We start from the raw sequence: 24,790 nt of genomic DNA, 5'->3' as shown, positions 1-24,790 counted from the left end.
AAAATTTTGGAAAACAATAACTGAATTTGGAGAGGTAAAGTATGATGCAGTTTGTTCATATATTTGTGTGTGTGTGTGTGTGTGTGTGTGTGTGTGTGTGTTCTTCTCAACTGCTCCTTGAGATAGAATCTGGTTATCTACTTAAATAGTAAATTTATGATTTCTGAGGTTTTTGCTGTTTATTTACATTATATTATGTGATTCATGCATCATATAAGGAAAATGTAATTTGCATATGCAATATCATATAAAACTTTTCCATAATATAAATAAATATAACCACTCATGAATTACTAAATATTAATGATCATTAGTAGGTATATTAAATGCTTTATTTTATACTACAGTTGTGCTGTATGTATTTAAGAGTGATTTGGTGATTATTGGCAAAATTGTTAGAGGTTTTTCTGTGAGTTTAACATGCATTATTATTTATCCCATTTAGAACAATAATATATGAGATCCCTCTTTCTCAAAAGTTTTCATTCAACATTATTTTTTCAGAATTGAATTAAGTGGACATATGGACATATGCTGCATAGTGTTTATGGCAAATATATAAGAATGGACTATTAAAATTAATAGCATAAAATATAATAAAATGCAACTTTTTCATCTTTTATATAATCCCTTATCCATAAAACTTTAGAGTAGAAATAATATAGATAACATGTATTTGATATATGTATATTATATATTTATGCATAATCTGATGAGATTCAGAACACTGACACTAAAATAACAAAGCTAATAATGTAAAAACTCAACAAACTTGAATTGAAGACAAAATTAAAAACTAACTTGGGCACTTTTAATGAATAAATTACATTGCTATTAAATTGTATAAATTAAAAGCATTTGAATGAATTAAACATATAGCAAAGTAAGTCAGGCAAATCAGAATATTTTTTTAATAGATAAAATATAAAATAATGATGGAAAATTATTAAAAAGGCTGAAACTCAAGTTCAAATTAGAAACCAATAAGATAAAGCACTAATATATCTGATAAAGATTTTAAAACATGATATCACAACAACTGAGAATATAAAACCTCCACACATAACTAAAGTTATAAACCAAATATTTATTGGAAATATTTTTTCTCCAAATTATGTATTAATTCTTTGTAAACCATGAAAAATGGTAGGTTTTTGAGAAAATTTGATTTGCAAAAATGATAGAAGTAATTAAATACTTAAAAATACAAATCACTGTGAAAACATGAGATGTCCTTAAAAAATGCTTCTCCCCTGCCTTTAACCCCCCATCCCTGCAAAATGTACCTTAGGCTCAGAATGCTTCATAGATGAATTCTATTAGAACTTAAATAATTGTATTATGCACTGATATTTAAAACATTCCCCAGAAGCGACAGTGAACATTTTAACAGAACTAGTAATCCTTAGCAGTGCTAAATTCAATGTGTAAATACATAAATTACCATAAATAGATCCACTTTAACCTGAACAACAAAATATACACTTTTTTTATAAGAGAAAGTTTTTTTTAGAAAGTTACAACAATAGAAGTTGGCAGGCTGGACTGCATAAGCTCAGGAAACAAGATAAGGAAACAAAAGGAGGACCCTTGGAGCTTAGAAGAAAAGACAGAAGTATCACCCTGGGAGGAAGTGGAGGGGAATGGGAAAGGTACGGTGTCCTCTGAGAGGGAGAGTGCCAACATAAGATATCTGACATTTTTGAAGTAGTAATAAGAAACTAAAATTCTGGTGGAAAAATAAATGTGAGAGAATAGCTAGAAAGGTTTTGAAAAAGAATGGTAACATGAAGACCTAATCTTACTAAGAATTAAAATGTCTTCTAATATTTGTCTTCTAATACTGGAATGAAAAATTATAATAAAGAAAAGTTAAAATACAGAATAACCGTGGGAACTTAAAATATGCAAAAGATTTCACTTCAAAGTAAGATGGGGGAATAGATGATTCAGTAAATTGTTTTGGGCATAGTTTGAAAATAAATAAGGCTTATTATCTACTTAAATACATTATCCCACTTACTTCTTTATGAATCAGTTATCTAAACATAAGACCCATTAAAATACACAAGGAAAAATAAACTGTTCATAACATTGTAATGGAGGAAGGCCTCTCAAATCATGTTAGGAATCCCAGAAGCTATCAATGGAAAGATTATGAAATTGGACACATACAATAAAAAACTCCTGTGGAGCAAAAGGAAAAAAAAAGTACTAAGCAAAGTAAAATTAAATATAGATATGTACATGCACATAGAAAATATACTATTATATACACTGAGTGGTCAGATTATTATGATCTCTGAATGCATAATAATATGGCCACTCAATGTATATCCTAAATAATAAAAGGTTAATATGCAAATTGTCCCCTAGACCAGGAGTTCGACCAGCAGGCAGGCCTGCCAACTGCCCATGTCCCCTCCCCCTGGCCAGGTTGGCCGGACCCCACCCATGCACTAATTCATGCACTGGGCCTCTAATATATATACTGAGTGGCCAGATTATTATGCGATCATAATAATCTGGCCACTCAGTGTATAGTATACATTCCATGTATAAACAGCATATATGGATTTTCAAATATGAATTACAAATTTATGAATACCTAATAGTAATGTCATAGTAATAGGCAAACCATAATAACAAGAAGGGATTGTGGTATTACAATTAAGTCTCTTGATATTGATCAGATAGTATAAATAATGATGTTAGAAAATGTACTGAAGCAAGATTTTGCAAGTGACTATTTATACTAATAAAAGGGTAATATGCTAATTAGACCAGATAGACCGGACGTCCTTCCAGATGTCCTTCCGGACAAAGCCAAAGTCAAATTTCCTTCTGTCACCATACACTTGAACCCAACTACCCTTCACTATCTGCCCCCATCCGTTTATTCTGGTAACTACCATACTGTGGTCTGTGTCTATGAATTTTGGTTTGTTTATCTTGTTTCTTCATTTGTTGCTTTCAGTTTTGTATCCCACATATGAGTGAAATCATATGGTTCTTGATCCATCATGTATTTGCAAATGATAGCATTTTGTTTTTTCTTGTGGCTGAATAGTACTTCATTGTATATATGTATCACATCTACTAAACCTATCACTTTCTGAAGTCTGCATATTAGTAGAATTTGGTGGGCAAACAATGAAATCTACAGATGATGTATCATAGAATTGTATACTTGAAACCTATATAATTTTATTAACTAGGGTTATCCCAATTAATTTAATAAAAATAAAAAATATAGATAATATGTTTAGTAGAAACAAATATAAATTTGAATTAATCAATTGGCTATAGCCAAAATTATTTTGAATTCTAATATAATTGTAAAATTTTAAATGTTAGATCTCTAGACAGTTAAACTGATTCACATTTGGTTTATTATTGTTGTTATTATCATTACTGTAAAGTAATCAAGTATTTCATAATTTACTGCTTTCTCAATACATGCATTTGAAATTATTTCTCAAAACAATTACAGAAAAAATGTTATCCATGTACCCCAAAATGGAGTCTGTGCTAATAAATATTTTTAGGTGCAGAGATTTACATAGGGCATTTTTATTTTTTTGGCCTGGGTCTTTTAAAAGTATACCTAGGCTATATGAACTTTGATGGCAAAATTATTTTTAAATATACCTCAAAAATAGAATTTAAAAAATGTCAAATAAATACATGTGTTAAAATTATTTTTAAATTTATCTTTACTGTGGAAAGTATTACAGATGTCCTTTTCCCCCCATTGGCCCCTCTACACAATTCCCACCTTCCCCACCCAGGTCTTCACCACACTATTGTCTGTGTCCATGAGCTATGCATATACATTCTTTGGTTAATCTCTTCCTGCCAAAACCTTACAAAATATTTAGTCCAGGTTAAACCTCACCAGGGCTGGATTAATTGTCTTAGTTCTGAATTGATTAATGAATTTGACTTTATTTTTAATGACAAATATTGCTGAAATATTTGATAGATTTTCTCTAGAATGACTAATGGAGTATAAAATATACATACTTATTACTTCATGTATTTTATTCTTCAAAGAGCATTTTGATGCATTTTTTTTATTAATAACAATGTCCACAAGAAAGACTAGTGCCTAGCACCATAATGTATCATTGCTGACAACTAAAAAATAAAACAAAGTCATGCATATTTAATGTTTAATAACAATTTACAAAATTGCAAACCATAATAACAAGAAGGGATTGTGGTATTTCAATTAAGTCTCTTGGTACTGATCACATAGTATAAATAATAATGTTAGAAAATGTACTGAAGCAAGATTTTGCAAGTGACTATCTATACTAATAAAAGGGTAATATGCTAATTAGACCAGATAGACTGGATGTCCTTCTGGATGTCCTTCCGGACAAAGCCATGGTGGCGGCAGAGGCCGAGGCAGAGGTGGTTAGGGGAGATCAGGCAGGCAGGTGGGTGGTTAAGAGCCAGCAGTCCCAGATTGCGAGAGGGATGTCTGATTTCTGCTTTAAAGCGGAAATCGGACATCCCCCGAGGGGTCTTGGATTGGAGAGGGTGCAGGCCAGGCTGAGCGACCCCCCATGCATGAATTTCATGCACTGGGCCTCTAGTCTATACTAATAAAAGGGTAATATGCTAATTGGACCGGGTTGACTGGACATCTTCCGGACATCCGACTTCCTTCCAGACAAAGCCACAGTGGCAGGGGCCGAGGCAGAGGTGGTTAGGGGTGATCAGGCCAGCCAGGGAGCAAGCAGTTAGGGGTGATCAGGCTGGCAGGGCAGTAAGCAGTTAGGGGTGAGATCAGGCCAGCAGGAGAGGAAGCAATTAGGGGCGAGATCAAGCCAGCATGGGGGAGTAAGGAGTTAGGGGCAAGATCAGGCCAGCAGGGGAGGAAGCACTTAGGGATGAGATCAGTCCGGCTCAGGGGAGCAAGCAGTTAGGGGCGATCAGGCTGGCAGGGGAGCAAATAGTTAGGGGTGAGATCAGGCCAGCAGGGGAGCAAGCAGTTAGGGGCAAGATTAGGCCATCACAAGGGGCAAGCAGTTAGGGGGCAATCAGGCAGGCAAGCAGGTGAGTGGTTTAGGAGCCAGCAGTCCCAGATTGCTAGAGGGATGTCCGATTTCCACTTTAAAGCGGAAATCAGATATCCCCCGAGGGGTCTTGGATTGGAGAGGGTGCAGGCCGGGCTGAGCAACCCCCCATGCACGAATTTCATGCACTGGGCCTCTAGTCTATACTAATAAAAGGGTAATATGCTAATTGGACTGGGTTGACCGGACATCTTCCGGACGTCTGACTTCCTCCCAGACAAAGCCGCAGTGGCAGGGGCCGAGGCAGAGGTGGTTAGGGGTGATCAGGCCAGCCGGGGAGCAAGCAGTTAGGGGTGATCAGGCTGGCGGGGCAGTAAGCAGTTAGGGGTGAGATCAGGACAGTAGGAGAGGAAGCAATTAGGGGTGAGATCAAGCCAGCATAGGGGAGCAAGCAGTTAGGGGCGAGATCAGGCCGTCACAGGGGGCAAGCAATTAGGGGGTGATCAGGCTGGTGCAGGGGAGCAAGCAGTTAGGGGGCGATCAGGCCAGCAGAGGAGGGCAGTTAGGGGGTGATCAGGCAGGCAGGGGAGCAGTTAGGCAGTGATTAGGCTGGCAGGGGAGTGGATAGGGGGTGATCAGGCTGGCAGGCAGAGGTGGTTAGGGGCAATCAAGCAAGCAGGCAGAGGAAGTTAGGAATAATCAGGCAGGCAGGCAGGCAAGTGGTTAGGAGCCAGAGGTCTTGGATTGTGAGAGGGATGTACGACTGCCAGCAATTGGATATCCCTCGAGGGGTCCCAGATTGGAGACAGTGCAGGCCGGGCTGAGGGACATCTCTCTTCCCATGCATAAATTTCATGCACTGGGCCTCTAGTATTATACTAAAACTTAAAAAAAAACAACTAGATTTCAAAAAACTTAAATTTAGGAGTGGTGTTTTCAAATGACAGAAACTAATGACCATATTCTACTTCTTGGAATATGATTAGTGCTAGAGATAACGGCAAATATGAAAATTGGTCTCATATGACTTAACCACTAAAACAAATGCAAGAGGCTAATTGGGTTCATTTCATTAAGCATGAAATGAGGGTGGAATTTCTCTCTCGAAATTAAAACTGTCACTATTTTAAAATCATAATCCTACATTGTAGTACCAGTCTTTGACTAAAAACATGTTTATTTAGTTACGTTCATGGTGAACACAATCTATTAAGCATAGATTTTCTATTTATTAGATTTCAAAATGTGAATTAAAATTTCTTGCTAAACTTTTTAATCAAAAGTTTCATGTACTCAATAGAATAAAATCACTTTTTTCTATAGTAACAGAAGGTGAGCTTTTACAAATGCTCTAATTTTATATGCAATTGAAAACTTGTTTACTAAGTACAAATGCTTCCTATGATTAATTAATAATGTTAGTTTATTTACCAAATGTTGAATATTGTCCTGTCTCTTAAAACACAACTTTCCTGTTCTCTAAGTAGCCTAATACACAATTATAAGCAACCATTATTGGACATTGTTGTGTTATTAAATTTTTAAAAAGGTTATTAAAATTTGGGAAAAAAAAGGGAACTTCAACATCTGATTAGGAGTTGGAATACTTTATCCAATGAAGATTTTTTTAAAAATATATTTTATTCATTTTTTACAGGGAGGATGGGAGAGGGATAGAGAGTTAGAAACATCGATGGGCTGCCTCCTGCACACCCCCTATTGGGGATGTGCCCGCAACCAAGGTACATGCCCTAGACTGAAATCGAACCTGGGACCCTCACTCCACAGGCTGACACTCTATCCACTGAGCCAAACCAGTTAGGGCTCCAATGAAGATATTTTTAAAAGATAAAATAATAATAATATGCTTCTGTGATGCTACCAAAGAATAGTGGATATAAGGGAGCCTCAAAGAGCTTAATTATACAGAAAATAAGCCCTTCATTGGTAAGCAGAAAGCTGTTTTTTTTCAGTAACAGATACAAGTATATAATGAGTTCATTATATAGTAGCCATAGTTTTACAAGCTTCAAATAAATATATATGTCTTAAATAGGGCCAAACTATTAACCTCACAATGGTCAGAATGAATACCATCAACAAATTAACAAATGACAAGTACTGGTGAGAATGTGGAGAAAAGGGAAGCCTAGTGCACTGCTGGTGGGAATGCAGACTGTTTTAGCCATTATGCAAAACAGTATGGAGTTTCCTCAAAAAACTAAAAATGGGACTTCCATTTGACCCAGTGATTCCACTTCTTGGAAAATATCCTAAGAATCACGGAACACCAATCAGAAAGAATAGATGTGCCTCTATGTTCATAGCAGCACAATTTATAATGGCTAAGAGCTAGAAACAGCCCAAGCCCAAGTAGATGAGTGGATAAAAAAGCTACAGTACATTTTCACCATGGAATACTATGCAGCAGTAAAAACGAAGGATCTCTTACCCTTTGCAACAGCATGGAGGGACCTGGAGAGTATTATGTTGAGTGAAATAAACCAGTCAGAGAAAGATAAGTATAACATGATCTCAGCCATATGTGGAATCTAGTGAACAAAATAAAGACTTTAAAAAATAAAGAAAAAGTTAAAAAAATAAAAAATAATAACTCCAACTTATCAGAATAAGAACATTATTTTCATCAAAGACTTCATTTTTAAAAAGTTGCAAGAACCAAACTGAGATAAAATATTTCTAATAATATTTGTATTAGAATACATAAACAACCCAATAAAAATGAGTAAGAACTTGCCTGGCCGGTGTAGTTCAGTGGTTGAGCATCAATCAACCCATGAACCAGGAGGTAATAGCTCAAATCTCAATAAGAACTTAAAATCTGAGTAAGAACTTAAAAAGATAGCACACACACACACACACACACAAACACACACATACACACGCACATACACACACACATATGTGTTTGTGTGTGTGTGTGTGTGTGTGTGTATAGCTATACTAATAAAAGCCTAGGTGGCCCTCGCATGTGACGTTGCCACAAGATGGCTGCCACAAGATGGCTGCCACAAGATGGCTGCCACAAGATGGCCAAGTGCACAGAGGAGGCGGGGCCCAGCAGCCACTTTGTGTGGTGAGCCCTGGAGGTCCCAGCATCTCCTCCACCTCACGCAGAGGAGGCGGGTCCCGGCAGAGAAGGCAGGTTGGGGCAGGGGAGAGCAGTTGGGGGCAATCAGGCCAGCAGGGGAGTGGTTAGGGGGTGATCAGGCTGGCAGGCAGAGGTGGTTAGGGGCAATCAAGCAAGCAGGCAGAGGAAGTTAGGAATAATCAGGCAGGCAGGCAGGCAAGTGGTTAGGAGCCAGAGGTCTTGGATTGTGAGAGGGATGTACGACTGCCAGCAATTGGATATCCCTCGAGGGGTCCCAGATTGGAGACAGTGCAGGCCGGGCTGAGGGACATCTCTCTTCCCATGCATAAATTTCATGCACTGGGCCTCTAGTATTATACTAAAACTTAAAAAAAAACAACTAGATTTCAAAAAACTTAAATTTAGGAGTGGTGTTTTCAAATGACAGAAACTAATGACCATATTCTACTTCTTGGAATATGATTAGTGCTAGAGATAACGGCAAATATGAAAATTGGTCTCATATGACTTAACCACTAAAACAAATGCAAGAGGCTAATTGGGTTCATTTCATTAAGCATGAAATGAGGGTGGAATTTCTCTCTCGAAATTAAAACTGTCACTATTTTAAAATCATAATCCTACATTGTAGTACCAGTCTTTGACTAAAAACATGTTTATTTAGTTACGTTCATGGTGAACACAATCTATTAAGCATAGATTTTCTATTTATTAGATTTCAAAATGTGAATTAAAATTTCTTGCTAAACTTTTTAATCAAAAGTTTCATGTACTCAATAGAATAAAATCACTTTTTTCTATAGTAACAGAAGGTGAGCTTTTACAAATGCTCTAATTTTATATGCAATTGAAAACTTGTTTACTAAGTACAAATGCTTCCTATGATTAATTAATAATGTTAGTTTATTTACCAAATGTTGAATATTGTCCTGTCTCTTAAAACACAACTTTCCTGTTCTCTAAGTAGCCTAATACACAATTATAAGCAACCATTATTGGACATTGTTGTGTTATTAAATTTTTAAAAAGGTTATTAAAATTTGGGAAAAAAAAGGGAACTTCAACATCTGATTAGGAGTTGGAATACTTTATCCAATGAAGATTTTTTTAAAAATATATTTTATTCATTTTTTACAGGGAGGATGGGAGAGGGATAGAGAGTTAGAAACATCGATGGGCTGCCTCCTGCACACCCCCTATTGGGGATGTGCCCGCAACCAAGGTACATGCCCTAGACTGAAATCGAACCTGGGACCCTCACTCCACAGGCTGACACTCTATCCACTGAGCCAAACCAGTTAGGGCTCCAATGAAGATATTTTTAAAAGATAAAATAATAATAATATGCTTCTGTGATGCTACCAAAGAATAGTGGATATAAGGGAGCCTCAAAGAGCTTAATTATACAGAAAATAAGCCCTTCATTGGTAAGCAGAAAGCTGTTTTTTTTCAGTAACAGATACAAGTATATAATGAGTTCATTATATAGTAGCCATAGTTTTACAAGCTTCAAATAAATATATATGTCTTAAATAGGGCCAAACTATTAACCTCACAATGGTCAGAATGAATACCATCAACAAATTAACAAATGACAAGTACTGGTGAGAATGTGGAGAAAAGGGAAGCCTAGTGCACTGCTGGTGGGAATGCAGACTGTTTTAGCCATTATGCAAAACAGTATGGAGTTTCCTCAAAAAACTAAAAATGGGACTTCCATTTGACCCAGTGATTCCACTTCTTGGAAAATATCCTAAGAATCACGGAACACCAATCAGAAAGAATAGATGTGCCTCTATGTTCATAGCAGCACAATTTATAATGGCTAAGAGCTAGAAACAGCCCAAGCCCAAGTAGATGAGTGGATAAAAAAGCTACAGTACATTTTCACCATGGAATACTATGCAGCAGTAAAAACGAAGGATCTCTTACCCTTTGCAACAGCATGGAGGGACCTGGAGAGTATTATGTTGAGTGAAATAAACCAGTCAGAGAAAGATAAGTATAACATGATCTCAGCCATATGTGGAATCTAGTGAACAAAATAAAGACTTTAAAAAATAAAGAAAAAGTTAAAAAAATAAAAAATAATAACTCCAACTTATCAGAATAAGAACATTATTTTCATCAAAGACTTCATTTTTAAAAAGTTGCAAGAACCAAACTGAGATAAAATATTTCTAATAATATTTGTATTAGAATACATAAACAACCCAATAAAAATGAGTAAGAACTTGCCTGGCCGGTGTAGTTCAGTGGTTGAGCATCAATCAACCCATGAACCAGGAGGTAATAGCTCAAATCTCAATAAGAACTTAAAATCTGAGTAAGAACTTAAAAAGATAGCACACACACACACACACACACAAACACACACATACACACGCACATACACACACACATATGTGTTTGTGTGTGTGTGTGTGTGTGTGTGTATAGCTATACTAATAAAAGCCTAGGTGGCCCTCGCATGTGACGTTGCCACAAGATGGCTGCCACAAGATGGCTGCCACAAGATGGCTGCCACAAGATGGCCAAGTGCACAGAGGAGGCGGGGCCCAGCAGCCACTTTGTGTGGTGAGCCCTGGAGGTCCCAGCATCTCCTCCACCTCACGCAGAGGAGGCGGGTCCCGGCAGAGAAGGCAGGTTGGGGCAGGGGAGAGCAGTTGGGGGCAATCAGGCCAGCAGGGGAGTGGTTAGGGGGTGATCAGGCTGGCAGGCAGAAGTGGTTAGGGGCAATCAGGCAGGCAGGCAGGCAGGCAGGCAAGCGGTTACGAGCCAGCAGTCCTGGATTGTGAGAGGGATGTTCAACTGCTGGTGTAGGCCCGATCCCGCACATCCCCCAAGGGGTCCCAGATTGGAGAGAGTGCAGGCCGGGCTGAGGGACACCTTCCCCCCACCCCTGTGCATGAATTTCGTGCACTGGGCCACTAGTCCTATATAATAAAAGGCTAATATGCAAATCAACCAAATGGCAGAACAATCGGTCGCTATGACACACACTGACCACCAGGGGGCAGATGCTCAATGCAGGAGCTTCCCCCTGGTGGTCAGTGCACTCCCACATGGAGAGCGCCGCTCAGCCACAAGCCCGGCTCATGTGGGGAGTGGGCCTCAGCCATTGGTTGGACATCCCCTGAGGGCTCCCGGACTGCTAGAGGGCACAGGCTGGGCTTAGGGACTCCCTCCCCGTCACCCCCCCGACCGAGTGCATGAATTTCATGCACTGGGCCTCTAGTATATATATATTTATATATATATATATACACATACAAAAAGAGATGAGCAACTTCATTATTCTTCAGAGAACTTCAAGTTATGAAACCTCAGCCATAAGAATGAAACAATAAATAAATTTAAAAGCATGATAATACAGAACATTGGCAAGGAATTGGAATAACTAGAATGATGTTAACACATTGTGCTATTGTAAAACTGTAGAACTCTTCTATAAATCTGCATACAGTGTTTTAAGGATAAAATGTATCCACTTTATGATCCAGCAATTCCACTCATAGCTATTCTGTGGGCATTAGAAAACATATGACCCCAAACAATTTTACAAGAATGTTTATCACAGCTATCCAAAATGGCCAAAATCTAGAGACAACCCAAATGTTCAACCACAGAAGACTGATAAACACAGTGTGGTATATTCATTCAATGAAATATTACTCAGCAATAAAAAAACATACAAATGCCATGAAACGCCATGTATGGATCTAAAACCATTATGTTGCATGAAAGAAGGCAAAGAAAAAAGCAAATATACTGTATTACCACACTTCTATGAGGTTAGAAAAAGGGCTACAGTAATCATGGTAATATAAATCAAATAGAGATTACCTTGGAGTTTTAGAGGTGGTGGTGCAGGGAATGGACTAACTAGAAAAAGTCACTGATGAAACTTTGGGGATGAAAAATGTTCTTTATCTTGATTGGTGGGATAGTAACATGGGCATATTCATTTATCAAATTTATCAAAGTTTACATTTAAAATGAATATAGTTTTGTGCATGTAAATTATGTCTTAATAAAAATGCAAATTACATTACAGCATATAGAGACCAGAAAATATTGTCATATTGGTTATAGCACACAGCTACTTATAATTCATCCCTGGAAGAAATAAATTTCCATCAGGCAGAACAATAGGGCTTTAAAACTGAAATTATTTCTTATATTCATCATTGTGATGGTGGCTGGGAGGAGATAAGCTCAAGGGGATGGCAGAGTCATAAGGGAGACCAGATAGATCAGTGTGTTCTCCAAAGAGCGGAGATGTTTGGCATGGGACTTTCTTGGGGATACTTAATGCTGAGAACAGTATAGTTAGGTGGAGGGCAGAACTGAGTCTGAAGCTCTCAGGCTATTTTTTTAGGATTTTCTGAAAAACATGTCAGAGAATTATTATTGACATCAATATCATTTACACTCATGTATCCAACTAAACTGCCCCTCAACACTTATTTGGATGTCAGTATTTATGCTCAAATTTTTTCAGAGACTTTTTATTGCTTAGCTGCCTTATTACAGTTTAACGTTGTGTTTTAAGTTCTGTGGAGCCAGAAATATTTTTATCCATTAAGTAGATGTTAATAGATGGCCTTAAAATGTGTGAAAACAAAATCACAAATTTAAAATCTATGATTTTTTTAAAAAATTAAAATTTCCTTGTTGATTGTATTTGAGGAAAATGGTTTGGTTTGTATAACATTTATGGAAACTGGGTGAAAAATGATTTTTCTATCAGAGCTGCTGGCATTAGGCTTCAGCTTGTATGACTGATCTTTCTTGTCCATATGTCCTTGTTTGCTATACATCTATTTTCCCATCAGGAATTCCAGTTCCCATTACCTATTGCTTTATGTTTTACTATCATATATAACCCTGTTGCACCACTCACCTGTAAGTTCCTTATTGTGCCATTTTCACCTTCCAGGGAACATAGTCACCTGGTTTTCTCTTTGGTCCCTGGCAATATACCCACTTTAAAATGTCCACCTCTCTAAACCCTTCGAACCGTTGCTAAATACTCTCTTAAGGCAGTTTAACAACCTTGACCTAATTGACTGTAGCTATATCATCTCTAAGTTGTTAAAGTATCTATCCTGGTAATATATCAAGACCAGCTCCAGGTGTCAGAGTATTGAATCTTATGTCCTAGGAGAGTTTACCCATATCATCAAACTCTTCCTCTAATGTTCTGTCTTCCTTAGTCCACCACCTCATATACATGAATACATTCAGACCCAAGTTTTTCTGGTTCCAGTTAGTATATATGTAGTTTAACCCCTGATATGTGGGCTTTATTATTTTATTTTTATTTTTTAATTTCTTTATTGATTAAGGTTTTACAGAGAGGAAGGGAGAAGGATAGAGAGTTAGAATCATCGATGAGAGAGAAACATCAATCAGCTGCCTCCTGCACACTCTCTACTGGGGATGTGCCCGCAACCAAGGTACATGCCCTTGACCACAATCGAACCTGGGACCCTTCAGTCCGCAGGCCGACGCTCTATCCCCAGGGGTCCTCAAACTACGGCCAGCGGGCCACATGCGGCCCGCCGCCTGCCGGGTGTTTTTGCCGCCGCTGCCTGTCCTGCTTAGCAGCCTAGACTCGTCCCGGGCCCGCAGCACACATGTGTGGAATGTGCGCTGCACTCTCCGACTCCCCTCCTTCTCTCTGTCTCTCGACTCCTCCTCTCAGTCTCTGGTGTGATTGGATGAGTCACGAGCTTGCTTATGCAGAGCCTGCTGCTGCCTGAGGACCGAGGTAAGAACAAGTTAGAATTTTTTTTTTTTTTTAAGTTAGGAGGTCTATTTCTTTTTTTTTCTTTTTTTTTTTTTTTTTTTGCAGTTAGTAGGGCCTTTTTTTGCAGTTAAGGGGGGCCTTTTTTTTCTGAAGTTAGGAGGTCTTTTTCTTTTTGCAGATGGGGGCGCCTTTTTAAGTTAGGAGAGCCTTTTTTTTAAGTTGGTTAGTTGGTTGGGGGTGGTTTCTAGGAGGTTGCATCACAGTGATAATGCAAATAGTCAGCGCTCAGTGCTAATGCAAATTGTCAGTGCTCAGAGGTAATGCAAATTGTCAGTGTTCAGAAGTAATGCAAATGGTCAGTGCTCAGTGGTAATGATAATTGTAAGTGCTCAGTGTTAATGCAAATGGTCAGCGCTCAGAATTAATGCAAATTGTCAGCGGTCAGCGTTATTGCAAATGGTCAGCGGTCAGTGTTAATGCAAATGTTCAGTGCTCAGTGTTATCGCATGGGGGCCCCAAACTGGTAATCTGCCTAGGGCCCCATGGGAACTTAATCCGGCTCTGCAGACAGCCAAGGAGTAGGAAACCCAATTTAATTGACAGTAAGTGCATTTATATTTTGATTGCTATTCAGTTGTGTATGATGTTGTATGTTGTGTGCTGTGTAGGCCCCAGTTCACACTGTTGCGATCTCTGAGCAGTGCGAGTTCAGCCATATGCTTATATGGCTGAACTAGCATTAGATTCTGAAGAAAAAAGGCATATGTGCCTTCTTTTTTCCTGCAGTGGAATCTGATCACATGGGTCTTCTCACCCATGCAATCAGATTCCTGTGCGAGTTCACAGATCGCAGTGCGGTTCGCACAGGGTAGTGTGAACTGGAAAGGTGGTGGAGGAACCAGCTCTGTAATCGTGCCGGTTCCCGCACGGCACCAGTGTGAGCCTGAGGTGAAAGCAGAGTTCTACCAATATGGACACTGGTGAGGCTGAAATGATGTGGACTGGCAAGGCTGCATTGATAGACACTGATCAGACTGCATTGATGGGCACTGACCAGACTGCATTGATGGGCAGTGCAGTCTATATGTCTCTGTGTGGGCAAAGTTATTGCTGGTATATTGATTTTGTAGTGCTGTATATATATATATATATATATATATATATATATATATATATATATATATATTGGTATTTTACTAATAGCAATTTGGAATCTCTAGGAAACAATGATATCAAGAAAGAGAAAAATTGACTCAGAGTGTAGGATGTTCAAAGAACAGTGGACTTATGATTACTTTTTCATGCAGTACAAAAAAAGAGCTGTGTGTTTGATATGCCAGAATATAGTGTCTGTGTTCAAAGAATGCAATTTGCATTGACACTATCAAACTCAACATAAAGATAAATATGATTGTTTGGTCGGAGAAGTGAGAAAAGATAAAATATTAAAACTGAAAAATACATTGACAACTCAGCAAAATACTTTTGTGAAGCAGAAATAGCTAAATATTTCATCACTGCGAGCAAGTTTTCAAGTTGCCAAGCTAATAGCGTGCACTGGCAGACCATTCGTGGAGGGAGAATTTGTTAAAGAATGCCTTCTTTTTGTTGCCAAAGAGATGTGTCCAGAGAAGGCCAATTTATTTAGTACAGTGAGTCTTTCAGGACCTACAATTACACAAAGGATTGAAGAAATGGGAGACAATTTGCATCAGCACTTGCAAAACTCCGCAAAAAAACTTTCCTATTTTTCCTTGGCACTCGACAAAAGTAATGATGTTCGTGATTCTGCACAACTTCTAATTTTTATTCGTGGGACGAATGACTATTTTGAAGTCACAGAAGAGCTTGCTGCACTGCAAAGCATCAAAGGAACAACTACAGGAGAGGATATCTATGAAAAGGTTTGCCAAACTGTGAATGGTTTGGAGCTGGACTGGGCTAAACTAGCCAGTGTGACAACTGATGGTGCTCCTAGCATGGTGGGGTCTAAGGAAGGAGTAATTGCTCGCATTAACCAAGAGATGGACAAACATAACCATTCTCATCCAATAGTCATACACTGCCTCATCCACCACCAAGCGCTGTGTAGTAAATCACTGAAGTGGGACTCTGTTATGAAAATTGTGGTATCTTGTGTTAACTTCATTAGAGCTAATGCACTAAACCACAGACAATTTCAGGAATTTCTGTCTGAGCTAACTGTTGCCTATGAAGATGTTCTGTACCACACAGAAGTCCGTTGGCTGAGTCGAGGGAGAGTTTTGAAACATTTCTATGACTTACTTCCACAGATTACAGCTTTTCTGCTTTCAAAAAACAAAGAAGTACCAGAGCTCAATGATGCAGAATGGAAATGGCACCTTGCCTTTCTGACAGATGTAACAGAGCTACTCAACAGTTTCAATGTGCAACTTCAAGGAAAGGGGAAGCTCATCTGTGATATGCAATCACATGTGAGAGCATTTGAAGTAAAATTAGACCTCCTCATCAAACAAGTGAAGGAGGAAAATTTCTGCCAACTCCCCACAACTCAAAATCTGTTAGCAGAAAAAACATTGGTTGCATTCCCAAACAAAACATGTGTGGATTCACTGGAAAAGTTGCAAAAGGAGTTCCAATTTAGATTTAAAGAGCTTCATCTCCATGAACGGGACATACAGCTTTTCCGTAACCCATTTTCTATTGACATTGAAAATGTGGATACAATTTACCAAATGGAACTGGCTGAACTGCAGAATGTGACTCTCTGAAAGACGCATTCAAGTCAAGCAGCCTTCCTAATTTCTATGCATCTCTCCCCTCTGAGACATATCCTAATCTCAGGAACCATGCACTAAAAATGGCAATCATCTTTGGCAGCACTTATGTCTGTGAACAGACTTCTTCCAGAATGAAACATCTGAAATCTCCAACCAGATCTAGACTAACTGATGCACACTTGCATCACTTGTTACGACTAGCAGTGACAAATATGGAACCGGACATTGACCATCTCATTAGCCAAAAGCAGGCCCATAGTTCCCATTGAAATACTGGTAACTTTGTTGGTTTAACTTTACTTGTTCTTCATTTTAAATATTGTATTTGTTCCTGTTTTGTTTTTTTTTACTTCAAAGTAAGATATGTGCAGTGTGCATAGGAATTTGTTCATAGTTTTTTTTTGTTTTTTTTTAACTATAGTCCGGCCCTCCAACGGTCTGAGGACAGTGAACTGGTCCCCTGTTTAAAAAGTTTGAGGACCCCTGCTCTATCTACTGAGCCAAACCGGTTAAGGCAATTTGTTTTTTTTTAATGTAACTGCCAAAATTAACCTTTGATTGTGAAGGCATTCACTTCAAAGATGGCTGTCTCCAATAAACACACTGACAACCACATGATTACATAAGGAGACAGGCTGTGCACAACCTTCCCTACCCCCCGGTCCACACACACACACACACACACACACACACACACACACACACACACACACAGCACCCCAGGCTCCTTTGTTTTAGAGATCTTGGTTGAATTAGATAACTAACCATTTGGGCCCCTTGTTTTTTCTTCTCCTGCACTTTAAGTTCTCACATTTTTTTATTCAACAGTAGTGAATCCAGGAAACCCTAGCCTCCATGCTTGAATCCAATAAAAGCAGAATCTCACTCTCTCTCCCTGCAGACTCACTGTGTGGCCCAAGGTGTACCATATAATTTCCAGGAGTTTCCTGTTAGTTATTGCTGAGGGCATCTAGCAATCAGAATAAGAACCACCAGGGCTGGTCCAGTCACAACACTGGTTACTGATAGGCTGAGACCAGCACAAAACAATATATTAACTGCAAAATTCTTGGAATATAAGCCACTGAAGTAACAGACAATTTGTTTCCAAATTGTTGCGAAGTGACCTTAATTGCTGATATAAAGGCGATGAGGTGGAGTAACAATGGACTTTGAGATACAGATATTATAAAATGCAGCTGCTTTAGGTGAGGTCCTTGAATAATCTCCAGCTAATGGAAGGATTTTTATTTTTTGCAAGGGTCATCTGACTAATCTGGAGGTTTAATGTTTCATAATGGAACACATGGTCATCTACCATTTAAATCAGTGGAAAGAAATGAAATGGAGACATGCTAGGACTGCATTAGAATCATTCTGCTTTGTAGCTCTGCTACCTTTAAATACGTGGCTTTCAGCATAACTTTCCCTGCCTAGTCACGAGTTAAAGGTCTATTCATATGCTGTCTTGGAATTCTGTTTCTTCAAGTTTTCAAGTCTAGGCAGTTATTAAATGCAATACAACTTCAAGTAACTGAAATAAACACTGCATCCATGTTTTTAAAAATACAGAGCTTTTGAATAAGCTATTACTCATGCTGCCACCCAATCTGTATCAACCATGGGTTGGCATCTTATAAGCTCTCATACGATAGTGACCCATGATTATCACCTTTTTACTTGCCTTCAGTCAGGTCATAGTGTTCAATTTCATCCGGTGATTCAATTCCAGATTTCAGTTTGCAATATACATTGAAGCTTTTCCAAGTTTATTTTTAATAAAACTGTATTACTTCATTAGTAGTGTGAATACCTAATAATAACAGAATAATCCCAATTCTTATCTTCTGTTCTTTGTGTCATTTCTGTTATTCATATCACTTATACATAAACACATATAAGCATACATATATATATACATATGCATACATTCAATTACATTATTAGTATTATTTTATGAATAAACTTATTGGTTAGATATAATTCTTAATGTATCTAACCAGTAAGTTTATTTATATACATAGGTGTCCCAAAACCATGTATACACACTTGAACAGCTGATAGCTCAATTGATGTTTCTTTCTTTTCAGCCAGACTAAGCTTTGAACAAAGGGAATTCATCCTAAAATGCTAGTGGAAAATTCAAAGTATGTATGCATTTGGGGGAAACTATATATACTTAACCTACCTGAATCCCTCAAAAATGTATACACACTTTAACAGCTGGTAACTCACTTAATTTTTGCTCCTTTTCAGATTTAACTGAGTCAAAATAATGGTTGAAGCCAGACTAAGCTTGAAACGAAAACAAAAAAATTATCCACTAGATTTTTTTTTATGAGGACACATAAAAGATAAAGTTTATGCTACAAAACTGGTAATAGTTGATGAATTGAGAATGCACAAATACTGAACAAAATTATTTTTGATGTATTCTATTGCTGCATGTTATTAGCCCAGTGCCTGGAGCAGAACCATCATCAGTTTGAAAACAGGCATTGACAAATAAAATTATTCATTTCTGTAGATTCTTTTAAATTTTGAAAATGAACAGTATGTCAATATGCACTGACTTTATAATCATTCAAAGTATGTATTGATTTTGGGTGGAATATATATATATATATGTCCTTTATTTATTCCTTATTTAAAGCTCTTACCTTCTTTATGTAGATCCAAGTATATCTATATTATTATCCTTCTTTCTAAAGAACTTTTAAAAAAACATTTCTTGCAAGACTGGTCTAATGATAACAAATTTCCTCAGTTTTTGTTTGCCTTTATTATCCTCCAAATTAGAAGGATAATTTTGCAGGAAACAAAAGGTAGATTTTTTTTCTCTACACTAAATATTTTATTTCACTCTCTTCTTGCTTACAAAGTTTCAGATGAAAAGTCAGATATAATTATTATCTTGGTTCCTCTATAAGTAAGGTGTTTTGTTTGTTTTTAAACTATTTTTTCAGGATTTTTGAGTTTCTTTAGTTTCAAAGTGATATATCTAGATGTGCTATATTATAAATATATATTCACATATTCTTGTGTTGTACATAAAATGTTTGCGACAAATATAATTAAAATTCTTCTAAATTATTTCTTTTGTCTTTTTCTGGAGGGCTTTATTTGGCATGTTTAGAAATGTTTTGCCTAAGAACAGGAATAAGACAGGGATGTCTGCTTTTACCACTCTTATTCAACATAGCATTGGAAGCCCTACCCATAGCAAGCAGACAAAAAGGAAACATGAAAAGAATCCAACTTGAAAAGGAGGAAGCAAAACTCTCATTATTCACAGATGACATGATATTGTACATAGAAAACCCTAAAGACTCCACCAAAAAACTACTAGATTTAATAAATGAATTTGGCAATGTAGCAGGATACAAAATTAACATCCAGAAATCGATGGCATTTTTATATACCAATAATGAACTCTCAGAAAGAGAAACTAAAAACAGAATCCCATTTACCATTGCCACAAAAAAAGTAAGATACCTAGGAATAAACTTAACTAAGGAGATAAAAGACCAGAAAACTACAGGATGCTGAAAAAAGAGACAGAAGAAGATATAAACAAGTAGAAGAATATAACATGTTCATGGATTGGTAGAATTAACATCGTTAAAATGTCCATACTACCTAAAGCAAACTATAGATTAAATGTAATCCCTACTAAAATACCAGCAGCATATTTCACAGATCTAGAACAAACACTCCAAAAATGTAAATGGAGAATGCTTCAGCAATCTTGATAAATAAGAACAAAGTTGGAGGAATCACAATACCAGATATCAAGTCATACTACAAAGCCACTGTAATCAAAACAGCCTGGTACTGGCACAAGAACAGGCATATAGATCAATGGAACAATGCAGAAACCCCAGAAATGGACCCAAGCCATTATGCTAAATTAATACTTGATAAAGGAGGTAAGAATATACATTGAAGTCAAGGCAGTCTCTTCAATAAATGGTGTTGGGGAAACTGGACAGATACATATACAAAAATGAAACTAGATCACCAACTTACACCATACATAAAAAAAACCTCCAAATGAATAAAAGACTTAAGTGTAAGTCCTGAAACCATAAAAATCTTAGAAGAAACCATAGGTAGCAAAACTTCAGACACCTCAAGGAGCAATATGTTTGCTGATACATCTGCTTGGGCAGGGGAAACAAAGAAGAAAATAAACAAATGGGACTACATCAAAATAAAAAGCTTTTGTAGAGCAAAAGAAACTATCAACAAAATGAAAAGGGGGCCCACAGTATGGGAGAACATATTTGCCAATGATACATCTGATAAGGGGTTAACTTCTAAAATATATCAGGAACTCATAGAACTTAACAAAAGGAAGATAAACAGATGGCCAAGAGACATATGAAAAATGCTCATTCATTCATCATCAGAAAGATGCAAATTAAAATGACAATGAGGTATCACCTCACACCTGATAGAATGACTATTATCAATAAGTCAACAAATGAAAAGTGTTGGCAAGGATTTGGAGAAAAAGAAACCCTAGTACACTGCTGGTGGAAATGCAGAATGGTGCAGCCACTATGGAAAACTGTGTGAAATTTCCTCAAAAAATTAAAAATGGAACTGCCATTTGACCCAATGATTCGCCTTCTAGGACTATATCCTAAGAAACCTAAAACACCAATCAGAAAGAATATAAGCATCCCTATGTTCATAGGAGCACAATTTACAATAGCTAAGATCTTGAAGCAGCCCAAGTGCCCATCCTACATAATAACAGGCTAATATGCAAATTGTCCCCTCGGGAGTTTGACTGACTGGAAATTTGACAGCTCTCTATGACATGCACTGTCCACCAGGGGGCAGCACGGAACAAAGGAAGGACCCAGCCAGTAGCCAGGGTAAGGAAAGCCCTGATTGGCCCTGATCGCCGGCTGGGCTTAGGGGCCCTATCCATGCATGAATTTTGTGCACCAGGCCTCTAGTCAGTAGATGATTGGATAAAAAAGTTATGGTGCAATTACACCATGGAATACTATGCAGCTGTGAAATAGAAGGAACTCATTCTTTGAGACAGCTTGAATGGACCTGGAGAGTATTATACTAAGCAAGATAAGCCAGTCAGAGAAAGACAAGTATCATGTGATCTCACTCATATGTGTAATCTAATGAACAAAATATATTAATGAACAGAATAGATCCAGAGACATAGAAGCATGGAACAGACTGATGAATCTCAGAGGGAAGGTGGGTGGGTGGGTAAAGAAAGATTAACCAAATAACATATGCATTTATGCATAATCCATGGACACACTCAATAGTGTGGTGAATGCTTGAGGGGTGCAGGGTGGAGGCAGTCAATGGGGAAAATGAGGATATTTGTAATATTTTCAACAATAAAGATAATTTTAAAAATAATTGACTATCAAAGATTTCACTAGATATTTTGGTTTAAACTTTCCCACTTTATTCTTTTTTACTTTTTTGTTTTTTACTTTTTTTTACCTTTTTATTGAATTTATTGTGGTGACACCAGTTAGCAAACTTATATAGGATTCAGGTGAACAGTTTAAAAAGGTACACTGTATTGTATATCTACCACTCAAAGTCCTCTCTCCATCCATCACCATTTATCCATGCTATACCCTCCTCAAACTACTCCCAACCATCTCCTCTGCCCCCAGAAATCAACACAGTGTTGTCCCTGTCTGTAAGTTTTTTTTCTTTTTTGCTCTATCTCCAACCCCACCCACCCACCCAACCTGCTCTCCATTTATGAGTTTGTCTCTATTTTGCTTATTAGTTAATTTTATTAATTATATTCCACATTTAGTGAAATCATATAGTACTTGTCTTTCTTGGGCTGCCTTATTTTGCTTAACATAATACTATCCAGGTCCATCCATGCTGATACAATGGGTAAGATTTTCTTCTTTTTTATGGATGAGTAGTATTCCATTGTATAAATGTAACAAAGTTTTTTATCCACTTATCTACTTCGGGGCACTTGCAGTGCTTCCAAATATTGGCTATCCTATATATCCTATATAATAAAGAGGTAATATGCAAATTGACCATCACACCCTCACAAGATGCCTGCCTGCAACCAGGCAGTCAGGTTGGTTAGTGAGGGACAAGCAAACAACTGAACAAGCAGGCTGCTTGGGGCGACCAGGCCAGCAGGGAAGTTAGTGAGGGATGACCAAACGATTGAACAAGCAGGCTGCATGCAGGGATCAGGACGCCGAAGTGGGATAAAGTTGGGGGTGACCAGGCAGGCAGGTGAGCAATTAGGAGCCAGTGGTCCAGGACTGTGAGAGGGATGTCCAACTGCCAGTTTAGGCCCGATCCCCAGGATTGGGCCTAAACTGACAGTCGAACATCCCCTGAGGGGTCCTGGATTGGAGAGAGTGCAGACTGGGCTGAGGGCCCCCCCACCCCCCATGTATGAATTTTGTGCACCGGGCCTCTAGTTATAAATAATGCTGCAATGTAGATAGGCATGCATATATTATTTTGAAATAGTGTTTCATGTTTCTTTGGTTACATTCCCAAAGTGGAATCCTGGTCATAAAGCAGTTTTGGTGTTTTTTTAATATCTTCACCCAAAAATATGTTTATTGATTATTTAAAGAGAGCCAAAGGAAGAGGGAGACAGAGAGAAAGAGATTTTGATGTAAAAGAGAAACATCAATCAGCTACTTCCCATACACACCTCGACTGGGGATCAAACCTACAACATGGGTATGTGCCCTGATTTGGAGTCAAACCCACTACCCTTTGGTGTACAGAATTATGCTCCAACTAACTGAGTTACCCAGGCCAGGAATATTTTTAAGTTTTTGAGGTAACTCCATACTATTTCCACAGTGGCTGCACCAATCTGCATTCCTACCAACAAAGCATGGGGTTCTCTTTTCTACACATCCTTGACAGCATTTCTGTTTATTTATTTATTGATTAGAGGCCCAGTGCACGAAATTTGCACACAGCAGCGGGGGTGTCCCTCAGCCCAGCCTACACCGTCTCCAATCTGGGATCTCTCTCACAATCCAGGACTGCTGGCTTCTAACTGCTAACTGCCTGCCTTCCTGATTGCCCTAACCACTTCTGCCTGCCAGCCTGATCACCCCCTAACCACTCCCCTGCTAGCCTGATTGATGCCTAACTGCTCCCCTGCCAGCATGTTTGCCCCTAACTGCCCTCCCCTGCAGGCCTGGTCACCCCTAACTGCTCTCCCCTGCAGGCCTGGTCACCCCTAACTGCCCTCACCTGCAGGCCTGATCGCCCACAACTGCCCTTCCCTGCAGGTCATCTTGTGGTGGCCATCTTGTGTCCACATGGGGGCAGCCATCTTTGACCACATGGGGGCAGCCATCTTGTTTGTTGGAGTGACGGTCAATTTGTATATTACTCTTTTATTAGATAGGATGCCAATCTGATAGGTGTGAAGTTATATCTCATTGTGGTTTTATTTTACCTTTCTCTGATGATTAGTGACATTGAACATCTTTTCATGACTACTGGCCACCTGTATGCCCTCTTTGAAAAAGTAGTTATTCAAGTCCCTTGCGCATATGTTAATTGGATTGCTTGTTGTGGTTTTTGGTGTTGAATTTTATAAACTCTTTATAAATTTTAGATAGTAAACCCTCATCAGATGTATCATTGGGGAATATATTCTTCCCTCCAGTCAGTTGTCTTTTCATTTTGTTGATGGTTTCCTTTGCTGTGCAAAACTTTTAAGGTTAATGTAGTCACATTTGTTTATTTTACTTTTGTTTCCCTTGCCTAAAGATATATAACAGAAAAAAATATTTCTACGAGAAATAACAGAGATTTTGCTGCTTATGTTTTCTCCTAGGATTTTTATTGTTTTGTCTAACATTTACATCTTTAATCCGTTTTTAGTTTATTCTTGTGTGTACTGCAAGAAACTGTTCTAGTTTCAACTTTTTGCAAATATCAGTCAAATATTCCCAGCACCATTTATTAAGTAGATTATCTTACCTCATTGTCTTTGCCTCCTTTGTCAAATATTGACTATAATAGTGTGAGTTTAATTCTGGGCTCTCTGTTGAATTCCATTGTTATATATGTCTATTTTTATTCCACTACAATGTTGTTTTGATTAACATAGCCATGTAGT

The sequence above is a fragment of the Plecotus auritus genome, assembly GCF_963455305.1.
Source record: "Plecotus auritus genome assembly, chromosome: 3".
Classification (NCBI taxonomy): Eukaryota; Metazoa; Chordata; class Mammalia; order Chiroptera; family Vespertilionidae; genus Plecotus; species Plecotus auritus.
This window is presented reverse-complemented; position numbering follows the sequence as displayed.